Here is a 16,110-nt window from a genome sequence, read left to right as displayed (position 1 = left end):
CCTATGAAAGGCTGGATCCACTCACACCTTTTCAAGACAGTAGTCTCTTTCATAAAAGAAATTTGTGTCCTTCAGTCTTCTCCCACTTCCCCTCTTGGCCACAAAGCTTACTATTTGTGTGAAGTCAATATAATCAGGCAAGATACCTGCTGTGTTGGGGTTGACCATGGTGGAGGAAAGATTGTATACTAAAGAACTCCTAGAGCCCGCACTAGAAAGTAGCGACCTGGCAGGAGCTGGAGAATACATGTGGGAATGCGTGTTTTGGGTGTTTGAACAAGGGAGCTGGGTCGTAGTTCGATAAGAGAGAATTTATGATCTGGGAACACTTCCCTGAGGTATAAGATTTCCAGCCTTGGAGAAAACTCCAGGAAATGGTGCCAAGTCACTGATAGAGTGGCTCCTAGACACATGGAAAAAGTGATTGGCTACCCTTAATGATGCTGAACTCCAAATTTGCTATAATAAATGATAGAAAGGATTAATGAATAGTGGAAGTGGTCATGCAAAAATTGGCCCATTAAATAGGGCTAAAAGCCCCTGGAGATGTTTATGAATGCCCTGGGGGCATTTCATTTATCATGGTTATGAGGAATTCTCTAAGGAGAGAAGCACCTGCATCAATCAGAAGTTCAGTGGTGTATCCTAAGTAGGGCAGGTCTGATATAAGAAAATCTGCCATAGAACAAGACTCATTTTTAGAAATGGGAATAATAGAATCCCAAATATAGAAGCCAGGTGGTGACATTTAAGTATCAGAAGCCTCAGGGAAAGCAATTATTGTAATTATGAAAGGTTAGAAAATTTGATCACATGCATGACCCACAGAAAATTAGGGAGATGGTCAACAGACTGTGGCATCCCTAAGGGAACATAGGTATTATACAATCTATACTATCAAAAATTACAATCAGAAGTTTGAGGAATATTGTCTCATAGTAATGATAGTCTGCTATATTAGGTTTCCCCAGCTGTTGCACCAAACTGACACAAATTTATCAGCCTAGAATAATACAAACTTTTTCTTTCACTATCTTGTAGGCTGGAACTCTGATTACCAAATGGTGAAGCTGAGTTCTTTGTGTTGTTTATACTCTCACAAGACTGAAATTGAAGACATAACAAGGGTGCATTTTTTCTGGGCATCTGGTGAGGAATCTGTATCAAAACACAGTCATGTTGTCGGCCGTTATCTATTGCCTTATGATCACAGAGCTGAAGTTGCCATGTTTTGCTGGTCTTAAAATGAGAATCATTCCTATCTCCTAAAAGCCTCTTTCTTTTTCTTGCATCTTTCCTACTCATATCAGAACCAATATCAATGCATTTAATTCTTCTAATATCTGGAATCACTTGGACTCCTTTTTCCATGTCTCCTTTTCCTTCCTCTTTATGCACATCTTTCACTCTGAGAAAGTTCTCTGTAATGACTGCAATTAGATTAGGCTCAATCATATAATCCATGATAATTTTCTAATTTTAAGGTGAATTTCATCTAATTATAATGGGAAAGACATTTTGTCATGTACAGTAGCATATTCAGCGTCCAGGAATTAAGGTATGGTAATTTATAGTGCACTGTTCTGGCTATCACACTCGCCCAGTTTTTGGACTTGAGTCAGTTTTCAGACATGATCCTTTGAGCTGAAAATGATGTTAGTGTCCCAAGAAAAATGATTTTGATAAATAAGCATGGTAATGATATTCCCCATCCATTCCTAAGTGTAATTATGGCCATTTACTCGGGTAATTTTGTGCTGATAAAGGGCACTATTTATATATTTAAAGGACTATTGAACATACCAACTATGGTTCTCCTATTTAAGTGTGGAAATATAGGACAAGGTGATAAGTAGAGTTGTGGCCAAGATCCAGATCAAATATAAAAATGCAGACCTCTAGGATTCTGGAACAAGGTTATGCCATCCAGAGTCAGAGTGATACACCATTCAAAAATCAACCCCAGAAGTGCAACTGGCCCTGATGAAGATGAAAAATCTGACCATAGGATAATATGTGGCATACTTACCAAGTCATTGGTTAGGCAGACTCAGAAATAATCATTCACTGGAATATAGAAAGTGACACATTTATGATCAAGTACAAGCAAGAATAGATCAAAAGCAAGCTGGCCTGAGAACCATTTTATTTTATTTTATTTTATTTTTTTGGTACCGGGAATCGAACTCGGGGACTTGTGCTTTCAAGGCAGGCGGTGGAACCACTGAGCTAAATCCTCAGCCCTAGAGAACCATTTTATTTACCACTGTTGCACTGATACATTAACTTAGGCTTACATGTATGGTCTTATGGGGGAACATCTATCAGCAGACAATGATGTGAGAGTGTTAGGCCTTTGGTCTAGATGTCGCCCTGCGGCCTCAGGTGGTCTGTCTAGTTACTTTTCTCTCATTGCTGAGACAAAATACCTGACACCCAAAATTAAAGGGGAAAAAGTTTATTTAGTTTACAGTTTGTAGAAGTTTCAGTCCACAATCAGCTGGCTTTATTGAAAGGTGGCTTGGCAGAGGGACATCACAGAGAGTAGTTCATGGTGGACAGAAGGTAGCAAAGCAACAAGGGACCTTAACAACTTCTTTCTGCTCCTTTTATCATATCCAGACTACAGGCATTAAGGCGGTGCCAAATGAATCACTTATGTGTAGTGCTTTAGTAATCATAACGCCCTTAATCCTAGCATCACACACTCTAGACTCAGTCACCTGTGACTGCATGAGGCTTTGAGGGGACATCCAGACCCAAACCACAACATTTTGTCCCTGACGCCCCCAGACTCATGTACATCCCTTTATGCAAAAGTCATTTAGTTCATCACTAATTGTTGCCAAAGTCCTAACAGTTTTAACATTGCTGAAAAGTCCATTCCAAAGTCTCCTCTGAGATTTAAGGCAAATTCTTGGATGCAAGACCCTGTACAAGTGAAAAGAAAGTTAAATACTTCCTACATCCACTGGCATACGATAAACATTATCATCCCAAAAGTTACAAACAGGGGAATACAAAGTAATGGGACCAAAGCAGTCCAAAATATAGCAGGGCAAACATTAAATACCATAATTCCACTTCCAGCATCCCTGGAAATCTGTGGCAAGTTGTAAACTCCAAAGGGCTTTGGTAGCTCTGCCTTTATGGCACTGCTGGTACTTTTAGCTTCCATGGCTTTTTTCTTGGGCTGCTTCTGCTCCCTTCTCACAGCTTTCCTCAGATGATCTATGCTCCTGGATTCTCCAAACTTCTGGGGTCTCTACTGTGCCTTCAGCTTTACACTCACAGCTTCACACACTGCCCTGTCAGGGGCACACTGCCTAGACTCCCAAGCCTTCTGAAATCTGTGTGGAAGCCTTCCTGACCCTAAACTCTTTCATTCTGCATGTACCTAAAACCAGCACCATGTGGTTGATGCCAAGGTCTGCTGCCAGCTGGAGCAGTAGCTAGTCTTCCCTCTCTCTTGGCTCTAGGGGTTGAATGCCTGGGTTGCTGAGCCCTCTGAGTCCAATTCCAAGGAACAAATTCTCTAGGCTGCCACCATTCTGGAACATGGTGCTCTGGGGCTCTTTTCTCAAAGCAAAGTGTTTCACTTTTGCAATTTTGAGGCTGCAAAAGGTAAAGTTCTGCTTCTTCTTGTGACTCCTTTAGGCCATCTTTTCTTTTCTTCTGTTCCTTCTCAGCAGTCAAGATCTCATCTGCTTTATCTTTGCAATCCACAGCTTTAGTGGAACTTTCTTTCTGGGCAAACTCACTACACTGTAAATCATTCTGCTGGGCTCTTTGCTCTCGATTCTGAACATAAATCTGGCCCAAATCCCCCAACAGTATCCATGCCACTGGCTCAACCTTAGACTCCCTTGAAATTTCTTCTGCTAGATTAATTAGTCTGCTGCTCTTAATCTCAGTTTGAGGTAAAGTCTCTGGACATGAATAAAATGCAGACAAACTTTTTGCCAAGGTATAACACACATCGTCTGGAGTCCAGCAGCCAATAGAATACTTTTTCCCAGCAGAAACCTCCTAAGCATGGTCTTTACTGGGTTTCTGGTCTTCAGAGCTGTGACCAGAATCTCCCACGTAGGAGAGCCTAAAGCATTCCAGCTCTACTTTTTCACCTAGTATCTCTGAACTTTTCCTAATTCTTCTCTTTCCCACAAGCCAGATCCAAAGGCTTTTGAGCCCCATGGCAAGGTAATGTCACAGCAATGACCCTACTTCTCTGATATCAAATTCTGTCTTAGTTACTTTTCCTCTCTGGGCCAAAATACTTGATACCCAAAGTTAAATGGGAATAAAGCAAAAGCAAGCTGGCCAGAGAATCACTTTATTTACCACTGTTACACTGATACCTCAATTTAAGCTTACATGTATGGTCTTATGGGGGACCATTGATTGGCAGATAATGATTTGAGAGAGTTACAGCTTCTGTCTAGATGTCCCTCCAAAGCCTCAAGTGATCACAGGTGGGTATTTTTAGAAGTGGTTAGATCTAGCATGTATGATGCTGGGAGTAAGCGTGTGATGCTGGAATTAAGAGTGTGTGATTACTAAATTAGTCCACTGATTGGTTTGGCATAGTTCTAAGTGTAGATAATGGGAAGGCACATCTTGGGTATGAGTATTATTCACTCTAAGGGCATGTCACCTGAATAGAATATAAGGAAGAAAGAGGGCTGCTCCTCTCACTTGCTCTTGCTGCTTTTGCTATCTCCTGCCTTACACCTTCCATGCCATGAATTGTTTTTTATCCTTACCGTGCCCTTCCACCATGCCATCCTGGCTTGAAGCCAGTCAATAATGGACTGAAGCCTTTGTAAACTGTGAGCCAAATTAAACCTTTTCTTAACTTTGAGTGTCATGGATTTTGTCTCAGCAATGTGAAAAGTAACCAAGACACTGTATTCTTGATGTCACACCATCTTTCAAGGAAACTAACCAGGCACATGCTGGAAAATTGATAACATTTTGCCTTTTTATGCTGAAATCACAGCAATTCATTCTGACAGGAATAGTTACTAAAAATTCTTACCTACAGAACCTGTGTCAAACTTTCATGCAATGTTTGACACACACTCACAATTTGCTACATATCCTTAGATCCAGGAGTAGAAATAGAAGCATACCCATAACTACAGGAACTTCTATAGTCACATTGTATAGCATGCTACTTAGAAACTGCAACTTCACAGATCATTGGAAAAGCCTGTTAAGATGCAGCTGAAACTTCACTTTCCACAAGCATCAATTCCATCATAATCTCTAAAGATTATTCTGCACCCTAAACTCCCTCTCAGAGTCTGTCTTTAAGCCAAATCAGCTCACACAATGAATACCAGCTACTTAACCAATGTTGTATTTTAAATGCATGTAGCTGAAGTTCTCTCATAATCAGATGCTAATATACTCTGCATGGACATTATGCTTAACTTCCCAATATGTAATTCTCCCAGAAGATCAATTTGAATAATGAGAGTCAGTCCTGTCCTTTGTCTAGGGACCAACTCTTCTGGTATATTCATAGCCTAACAACTTTGTGGATAGCAGCCTCACTATGCATTTGTTTCAATCATAGGGATAGTGGTAAATACCTTTCCTATGCACCTTACCCTGAGCCACTTTATATCCCTTGCAGGAGTCTGTTAAAGACAGAATATTTGCAAAAAAGTTAAACTACCTTACAGACAGGCAGCAAGAAGTGATAGAAGCCTAGGATTCTGGGAGACATGCTCTCCTAAGGCTCAGAAAATCTGCCCAAGGCAGATGGGATCTCATTTGTGTTCATTTCACTTTCATTGTTATTGAGAAGCCCTGAAAGGAAGCCTACCCCAGAGTTTAACTTTAGGGTAACAAGGTACACTGAGCTGAAGGGTTGTAGACATCCTACATACTGTTCTAGGAGGGACCCAACAGAGCTTGGGCTCCTCTAGTCAGCTTCCCCTTGTTTCAGGATGTTGCATTCCCAGCACAACCTGCAGTTATTCTTGAGAACTATAACAGACAAAGAGATGAGAGCTAGTTTGATTTAGTGTCAGCCAGAGAAGTATCTTGTACTTCTGATCTTCACCACTATCATCCCATTCTCAGCCACACCTTTTCCTCTCTGATTCTGCACTTGACCCCTAAAATCTGTCATTAAAGGCAGAATGATCTTCTGCATGTAAATCTTGACATACCTCACTACTCTTAAAAACCAATGAATACTTTTCTGTCTCCTTAGAAAACAATCCAGCATCCATACCAGAACCTAAAACATTGTTCATGACCAGTCCACTTTGCTTTCTGACCTCATCTCCTTATCTATGCTACTTTACTCATTCTTTCCCAGCCACTTGGGCTTCCACACTGTTCTTGAATATGTCAGGTTCATTACTACCTTAGGGTTTTGGACTTGCTGTTCTGTGTATATAGAAATAACTTCCCGCAGTTATCCACATTGCTCCCTCCTTACTTATGTCTCGTCTAAAACTCACTTTCACAGGGACTTTCTTGGACCACCAGGAATTCTGTTTACCACCCAGGAATTCTGTTTTATCTTTTACTCTATTTCACTTTTCTTCATTGAACTTGTCATGTATTTTTTGATAATTTGAATAGTTTCTGGTTTCCCAAGTAGAATACAAGCTCCATGAAGACAAGAGTCTTTTTTTTTTTTCATTTTTTAGTTTAATGTTGAAATATATAAGAATGTCTAGGACAGTACTTGACATATATGAGTTCACTAAATACTTTTTAAATAAATAAGCCAGTCACTGCTCCCAGCTCAGAGGTAGGGGCTTCTGGGCCGCCATTCCACCACTCCCAGCCCACAGGAAGGGGCTTCTGGGCCTCCATTCTACTGCTCCCAGCCCAGAGGTAGGGACTTCTGGGCCATCATTAAATCACTTCCAGGGGAAGGGGCTTCTGGGCCCCTGATGCACCACTCCCAGCCCTGAGGAGGTGAGCCAAACTGCCACTAATAGCACTCCCCCCACCCCCTGTTGAAATGAGAAAACGCATAAACAAGTCTCAAAAACAAACTTCCAGATGACCTAGAGCAAACCCAAAGGGAAGGGAGATGGAACACTCTGACACTCAACCACCTGGACTCCTTGAACTAGCAACAAAAGAGGATCTAGAAAAAGTGAAATCAGAAATGATTTCTTAGATAACAGCAGACATTGTGCTCATGGTGTAAGACATGATTAATAAAGCTAGAGAGGAGGTGAGGAACATGATGGAATCCCAACATAGGAAACAAATGGAATCCATAAAACAGATACAAACAGATTTCCAAGAGAGAAAAACCTCCACTGAAAGTCTACACAGGAAAATGAGCCGATATGAGGACAGAATTTCAGATACAGAAGATAAGATTTCAATTACTGACCAGGAAAAGAAAAATTTCTTCAAAATTGTAAGGGACTATGAGAAATCAATCCAGCAGTTCCTACATGATGCAAAGAAGAATAACATAAGACTGATTGGAGTCAATGAAGGAACAAGAGAGAGTGCAGATGACATGAAAAAAAGTTCACAGAAGTAATGGCAGAAAACTTCCCAAGCAGGGGAAAAGAACTTGGCATACAGATAAATGAGGTATATAGAACTCCAAATAGCCTTGATCAAAAAAAATCTACACATAGGCATATAATTGTTAAGATTCCAGAAACCCAACAGAAGTAGAAAGTTCTATAATCAGTTAGAGAAAAGAAACAAATCACATACAAAGGAAAATCCATGAAAATCACAGCAGACTTCGCAGTGCAAACCCTCAAGACAAGAAGAGCTCAGAGTGATGTATTCCAAGCCCTAAAGGAAAACAACCTCCAAACCAGACTGATGTACCCTGCAAAACTATTTTTCAAAATTGATGGAGAAATAAGAAACTTTCAAGACAAAGAGCACCTGGGGAATTTCATGAATACCAAACCAGCACTCAAAAAAATTGTAGACAGTATACTAGGAATAGAAAATGAGGATCACAACCTCAGAAAGCACAGCAGAATGAACCCATTGGATGTGATAAGAAATTAAATGCAAACGGGTAGAATGCACAAAAAGAAAAAGTCATGACAATGATAACTCAATATGTATCAGTTACAACCATCAATGTTAATGGTCTCAATTCACCAATCAAAAGAAATAGACTGGATGAATGGGTCAAGAAGCAAAATGCAACAATATGCTGCATACAAGAAACACACTTAATTCAAAAGGAAACTCATAGACTGAAAGTTAAAGGGTGGAAAACAATACTCTATGCAAAGGGAACCCTACAAAAAGCAGGAGTAGCTAACCTCTTTGCAGATCAAGCAGATTTCAAACCAACACTGATTAAGAGAGACAAAGAAGGACACTACATCCTTGTAAAGGGAACAATCCAAGAGGAAGAGATGACAATCATAAATAGCTGTGCACCAAACACCAGTGTGCCCAATGATATAAAACAAATACTAACGGACATGAAAAATCATATATGCACAAATACAATTGTAGTGGGGGACCTCAATACCCCACTGTCACAAATAGATAGATCAACTAGACAAAAAGTAAGTTATGAAGTACTAGAACTCAATCAAACTCTTGAACAAATGAACTTAACAGATATTTACAGAGTGCTCCACCCCACAAAATCAGAATACACATTCTTTTCAGCTGCACATGGGTCATTCTCCAAAATAGGCCACATACTTGCTCATAGAACATGTTTAAGTAAACGCAAAGGAATTAAAGTTATCCCCTGTATATTATCAGATTGTAGTGCGATGAAATTGGAGATCCATAGCAAAAGAAACTGCAAAAGCTTCATAAACATGTGGAAATTGAACAACACACTTCTGAATAACCAATGGGTCACAGTGGAAATTAAAAAAGAAATCAGACAGTTCCTTCAATTAAATGACAATGACAATACAACATATCAGAATCTATGAGACACAATGAAAGCAGTCTTATGAGGAAAATTCATAGCAGTGAATGCACATATTAGGAAAACAGAGTGATCCCAATTAAACAACCTGATGCTGAACCTCAAGCTTTTAGAAAAAGAAAAGCAGAACAAACCTAAAACTCATACAAGGGAAGAAATTATAAAGATCAGAGCAGAAATCAATTCAATGGAGACTAAGAGAACGATACAAAAAATTAATGAAGCCAAGAGTTGGTTCTTCAAAAGAATAAACAAAATCGACAAACCCTTAGCCAAACTTGCCAGAAAAAGAAAAGAAAGGGCTCAAATCCATGCAATTAGGAATGAAAAAGGTGAAATTAGAACTGACCCAGCAGAAATCTAGAGGATCATCAATACTTACTTCCAGAACCTATATGCCATTAAGATAGAAAACATAGAAGAAATGGGAAGGTTCCTAGATACATATGAATTATCAAAGTTGAATGAAGAAGACCTAAAAATTCTAAACAACCTAATATCAACCAATGAAATTGAAAACATAATTTAAAACTTACCAACTAAGAAAAGCCCAGGTCCTGATGACTTCACTACTGAATTCTACAAGACATTTAGAGAGGAACTCCTGCCATTACTGTTTAAACTCTTCAACAAAATTGAAAGGGAAGCAATACTCCTGAATTCATTCCTGGAAGCAAGCATCACCTTGATCCCCAAAGCAGAGAAAGACTCAACCGAAAAAGAGAACTATAAGCCAATCTCACTAATGAACATAGATGCAATAATACTTAATAAGATCCTGCCCTGGGGCTGGGGATTTATCTCAGTGGTTCTGATGCCTGTCTTGCAAGCGCAAGGTCCTGAGTTAGATGCCTGGTACCAAAAATGAATAAATAAAAAAAAAATAAGATCCTGGCAAATAGAATGCAGAAGATCATCAAGAAGATCATACACTCCGATCAAGTGGGATTCATCCCAGGGATGCAGGGATGGTTCAACATACCCAAATCAATAAATGTAATACACTATATTAATAGAGCCAAGGACAAAAACCATATGATTGTCTCCATAGATGCAGTAAAAGCATTTGACAAAATCCAACAAGCATTTATGATAAAAATCCTGCAAAAAATTGGAATAAATGGTCTCTACTTCAATCTGATAAAACCCATTAATGAAAAACCAACAGTCAATATCATACCAAATGGTCAAAAACTGAAATCCTTCTCACTAAAATCAAGAACAAGACAAGGATATCCACTATCACCACTCTTGTTCAATATAGTTTTGGAAACATTAGCCATGGCAATTAGACAAGAGAAATAAATAAAAAGAACAAAGATAGGAAATGAAGTCAAACTGTCATTATTTGCAGATGACATGATACTCTATATAGAAGACTCCAAGAACTCCACCAAAAGTCTTCTAGACTTAATAACCAAATTCAGTAAAGTAGCTGGATACAAAAATCAATAGCTTTCCTCTACACAAACAACAGACTCACTGACAGAGAAATAGGGCAAATAATTCCTTTAACAATAGCATCCAAAAAACTGAAATACCTAGGAATCAACCTAAAAAAGAAATCAAAGACCTGTTCTTTGAAAACTATAGCACTTTAAAAAGACATATTGAAGATGATATCAGAAAATGGAAAGTCATCCCCTGCTCCTGGGAAGGAAGGATCAGCATAGTGAAAATGGTCATACTTACAAAACTGCTATATAGATTCCATGCAATCCCAATTGAAATTCCAGCAGCATACTTCATGGACCTTGAGAAAACAATCCAAAAATTCATTTGGAACAAGAAGAGACCCAGATCAGCAAAAGCAATTCTAGGCAACAGAGATATGTCGGGGGTATCACAATCCCCAACTTGAAACTGTACTACAAAGCTAGTGTGATAAAAACAGCATGGTACTGGCAAAGAAACTGACCTGAGGACCAGTGGAACAGATTAGAAGATGCAGAAACAACTTCAAACACACTCAGCCATCTCATCTTTAATAAAGGAGCTGAACACCCTCACTGGAGGAAAGATAGCCTCTTTAATAAACGGTGCTGGAGAAATTGAATTTCAACTTGCCAAAGATTAAAACTAGACCTATATCTCTCACCATCCACTAAACTAAAATAAAAATGGATTAAAGGTCTAAATATGGGCTCGGAATTTAGCTCACTGGTTTCGCCACCTGCTACACAAGGACAAAGACCAGAGTTCGATCCTCTGTACAAAAAAAAAAAAGATCTAAATATTAAAATAGAAATGCTTAACTGGCAGGAACAGAGGTTAGGTAGAACTGTTGAAGACATTGGTGTAGGAAAAATGTTATGAACAAAACCTCAGTTGCCCATGAACTAGCACAAACAATCAATAAGTGGGATCTCTTCTTATTAAAAAGCTTCTGCACAGCAAGAGAAACTACCAGCAGTGTGAAGAGACAACCCACAATGTGGGAAAAAATCTTCACCTGCTCTTCCTCAGACAAAGGTCTACTATCTCGAATCTATAAAATACTTAAAAAGATCAGACCTCCCAAATTTAAAGACCCAATCCGAAAATGGGCATCTTAAATGAACAGACATTTCTCAGACAAAGAAGTAGAAATAGCAAATAAATACATGAAAAAATGTTCAACATCACTGGTCATTCAAGAGATGCAAATGAAAACAAGGCTGAGATTCCACCTCACTCCAGAAAGAATGGCTGCTATCATGAAATCAACCAATAACAAATGCTGGTGAGGCTGTGTGGAAAGAGGGACCCTACTCCACTGCTGGTGGGAGTGTAGACTGGTGCAAGCTCTGTGGAAATCAGTATGGAGATACCTCAAAGAACTAGGACTGGAAGTCCCATTTGACTCCACTATTGCACCGCTGGGGATCTTCCCCAAAGAATTAAAAGAATCATAGCACAGTGATATATGTGCGCCCATGTTCATAGCAGCACGGTTTGTAATAGCTAAAACTTGGAAACAGCCCAAATGCCCATCAACTGGAGACTGGATAAAGAAAATGTGGGTTTTTTTATAAAATGGAGTACTACTCAGCCATAAAAATGAGAAATTAGAGACATTTATAGCTAAATGGATGCACCTTGAGGCTATACTCTTAAGCGAAATAAGTAGGACACATGTAAATACCAAATAATTTCTGTGGTGTGACAAACTAAAAGTGTAAGTAGGGACTAAAAGGTATAATAGATAATGTGATATAGGAAGAAAAAGGGCAAAGGGGAAGTGGAAGTGTGGGAGTAGGGAAAGGAAAGAAGGGAATGGAATTAATATGAGAAAATGGAAAAATGTTAACAAAGTCTTTGTAAATAGGGAGAGATGAAGGGGTTTGAGGGAGTGCTGGACAAGGGTAAGAAATAAGAACCAAGAGAGATTATGGAAAGGTGCAAATTTCCAATGATGAATGTCACTATATTGTACACCTAAAATGTACCAATGTTTAAAATGAATAATTGGTAATGCAAAATAGGAAGAAAAGATCCAAAGGGATTAGGAGTGGTGAGAGGGGCAGGGGAAAGGAAAGAAGGGAAAGGAAAATTTATGAGAAATGGAAAAAATGAAACAAAGACTTTGTAAATAGGGAAGGGTGGAGGGGTGAAGGGAGTGTAGGGAATGGGGAAGAAATAAGAACCAAGATGCATCATGTAAAGGTACAAGTTCCCAATGAGAAATGTAAATGTGTTGTACACCTAAAATGTACCAATAAAAAAAATTTAAAAATAAATAAATAAATAAGCCAATCAAGAATCATAGTACACTTCCTCATCTACAACACCTGAGGGGTTGTGTTTTACGTTTTTTTTGGAGAAAAGATCATCATTTTAAGTTGTAGCCACGGGAAGAAACAAGAATATCTCTTGTTTCTTTGGATGTGGTTTTGTTAGAAATGTGAGAAGCCACCTTTGAATCAGCTCGAGGAAGGAACCTATGAAAAAACCCAAGGAAGTGGAGAGATAACAAAATCTTGGGTCCTTGATAACATTTACTGAGCTGTGTATCACCACAAGTGACCTCAGGGGAACTCAAGTGAGCCATCCCTTCTAGGGATACATTCCTGGGAGATGGAGTAAGTGTCTAATTGATGATGCCAGTGTTCTGTGGGATACCATTTCATTCACGGTTTCATTTCTCACAGACAATAGCAATCTGGTTGATACTGACACATGAACCTTTCCTAGCTATTCCTATTACACAGTTTCACACAATTTACTCTTCAGAGTCTAGATTTTGATAGAGTGAAGAAGCTCTCCACATAGTTGATAACTTTCTAATTTCATAGAATATGTAGAAACCTTTATTTGAAGTAGAATACATCCTTATTTCAGGTTATTTAAGGTATCTGATGTTTCATTTCTTGTAATTGAAAACATTCCTACCTGATACAGCAGAAACTACACTCTGAAATTGATAATTTTTCTTATGATCGCTAGTCATTCCTCTTTCATTATGTCCTCATTTTTGCCAGATATTTTCCTCTTTAGTGACAAGGAATTAAATCTTAGAAAAAAATATTTAACTTTATGTTTACCATGAGAACAAGGATTTGGTGATTAGTACTGTTTCTTTATGAATGTTTTCTAAAATTGTACTTAGTGAAATATTTCCTTCGTTTACCTTAAATATCATGCTTATTTCACTTTTCACAAGTACAGCATTAACTCTTGGAATTGATACATGCAACTTTATTACTTTATGAATTATAAAATTGAAGCTGGAAAAAAGCTTTCTCTAGAATTCATAACAATATTTTATACTGTATTTTCCTCTTTCTTGAAATAATTCTGTTTTCACACAAATTGTTCTTCAAGAAAGATTATTGACTCTATAAAAGGAAAAAAGAGTTGAGTGACTCTTAGTAACCCTATTCAGAGTAAATAAATTACAAAATTTAGCATTGTTGTTTGGTTTTCCCAAAACATTGAACTTGTTGGTATTTTTATGTTTCTATCTCAAAATATAACCAAGTGACAAATTCTGTTAAAAAACATATCCAATTAATTTGTTACATTATTTAGAACTAATTGAAAATCTTTTGACTTTTGCCAGTTTTAATTATTTTATGTTCTTCTATATAAAAATCATTGTTAATAAAGATTACCACATCAAAATGTATTGTACTTATTTTGAATTCTAAGTTTGTTAGATGAAGTAAGGAAATCCAAGGATAAGAGAATACAGCAGTGAATCAGAATCTGAAGGTCAATTTTTTTCTCTTTTTAAAAATAAACCTAGATAAATTTGAGTTAGACATGGTTTTTGTCTTCATCCAGATGTACTCATTCAATGACTTCTTTTTGAACTTAGAAAAATACTATGCCAGATTCCATCCCTCCCAATTTACAAAGAGTTTGTTTCTATCCATTTTTTCATTTTCTCATGTTAACTCCATTCCCTTCTTTCCTTCCCCCCTCCCACTTTCCCTTCTCCTTTACCCCTGTTCTTCCTATTTCACATTAAAGAATTTTAAATACGTATGAGATAGTCATACTTCTTTTAGGCATTTTATAATCCAGCTAAGTAAATAAGGAATATATAAAGCAGTTTATGGTGTTTCCTGAGAGAGATATACTAAAATAACTGTAGAAAATCATAAAGATCCTTACAGTCAGGTGACCAGGAAGGAGTTCATGGGAAAGGTGTGTCATGAGCTATTACCTTGACTTTTTTTTAAAGTTACTAAAAGCACAAATTCTAGAGCAAAACTGTTTCTGTGAAAGTTTCAGCTCATTTGGTATATATCTGTACATGTAATACCTATTTTCTAGGCCTGATGAAAATATAAAGAAGTTATGAAATAGAAAGACTTAGAACAGTGTCTCATGTCACACTGCTTAAAACTATAAATCATAATTTTAGTAGATTCACGAGAGTGCTGAGCATACCAGCAAATGAAACTGTCCCAAGCTGCAGTGGTACCATGAGCACTATCTCCAGGGAGACTCACTCAGCCTACTGCATTACTTTACTAGGGGTGCTGCTGCATGTTTCCATAAACAAGGTGATGTAAGAGACATTACTTGCCTGTAATCCCAGAAGTCTGGGAGACTGAGGCAGAAGGATCACAGGTTTTATTCTTACTTGGGAAACTTAGTGATTTAGTGAGAGCTTGTCTCAAAACAACAAGGGTGGGTGGCTCTGGGGATGTGGCTCAATGTGGGGGGGGGAGAGAGAAAGAGAGAGAGACTGATTCACTCACTCTTCAGAGACTATAAGTCCTGAATCAAGTAAGTATTAGCAAGGCCATCTGAGCCCCAAATGCTTTAGGAGAGAATCTTTCCTTGCTGCTTTGAACTTTTGGTAGCTTCTGGCATTATTTGGCTTCAGTAATGCCAATCTCTGCTTTCATTTTCATTTGTCTTTCACCTCTGTGCCTTTCTCAGGCTCTTCTTTTATAGCATCTATCATTTGCTTTACCATCCACCCTAATCTAGCATCATTTCACCCAAGATTACTAACTTAATTACATCTACAAAGACTTACAAAAGCCCCTTTTCCAAATTAGGAAATTTGCACAAGTTTCAGGTAAATATCCTTTAGGAATCTACCATTCAATCTAATACACTTAGTTTGGGGATTTGAAAGGTACATAAAGTAGGCTTTGGAATAAAACTAGAAGAAGTGACTTTCAGCAAGTGAACATGAGGTTAATAATTTATTTTATAGATGATGGTAAGGCATTAAAATTTGTCACAAACTATGATTCAGAAGGATTAATATGGTGACAGAGTGGGGAATTTGATGAATAGGAAAGGAGCTGAAGACAAAGGACAAATTAGCTGTAATGTAAGAAACTATAGAAGAGACAAGTCTTGGTCTGGTGTCCTGATGTTGAAAATCAGAAAAAAAATTATAAAATTAATTTTAAGTAACTCAGTGAGTAAAAAATTTATATGTGAGTGTTTAAGAATATGGGACAAAATAAAGTCACCTCTTATGTTCTAAGAGAGAATTCTAGTAACATTTTCAAAAGCACAATTAAATCCACAGAAGGCATTATTTGGGGTAGAAAGTCAGTAGGGTTTTTTGTGTGTGTTTATGTGTATATGTGTGTGTGTGTGTGTATCTATGTGAAAAATATATTGAATTTTCATTAGAGATTCAGATTTGTATCCAAGGAAAGAACAAGGATTAAGATAAAAATTTGAGAGGAAATTTTATAATTACTATATTTGAAACAATGAGGATAAATAACGTTCTT

The sequence above is a fragment of the Heterocephalus glaber genome, unplaced genomic scaffold (assembly GCF_053883595.1).
Source record: "Heterocephalus glaber isolate CG9 unplaced genomic scaffold, H.glaber_assembly_v1.0 deba00001572, whole genome shotgun sequence".
In the NCBI taxonomy this organism is placed as follows: Eukaryota; Metazoa; Chordata; class Mammalia; order Rodentia; family Bathyergidae; genus Heterocephalus; species Heterocephalus glaber.
This window is presented reverse-complemented; position numbering follows the sequence as displayed.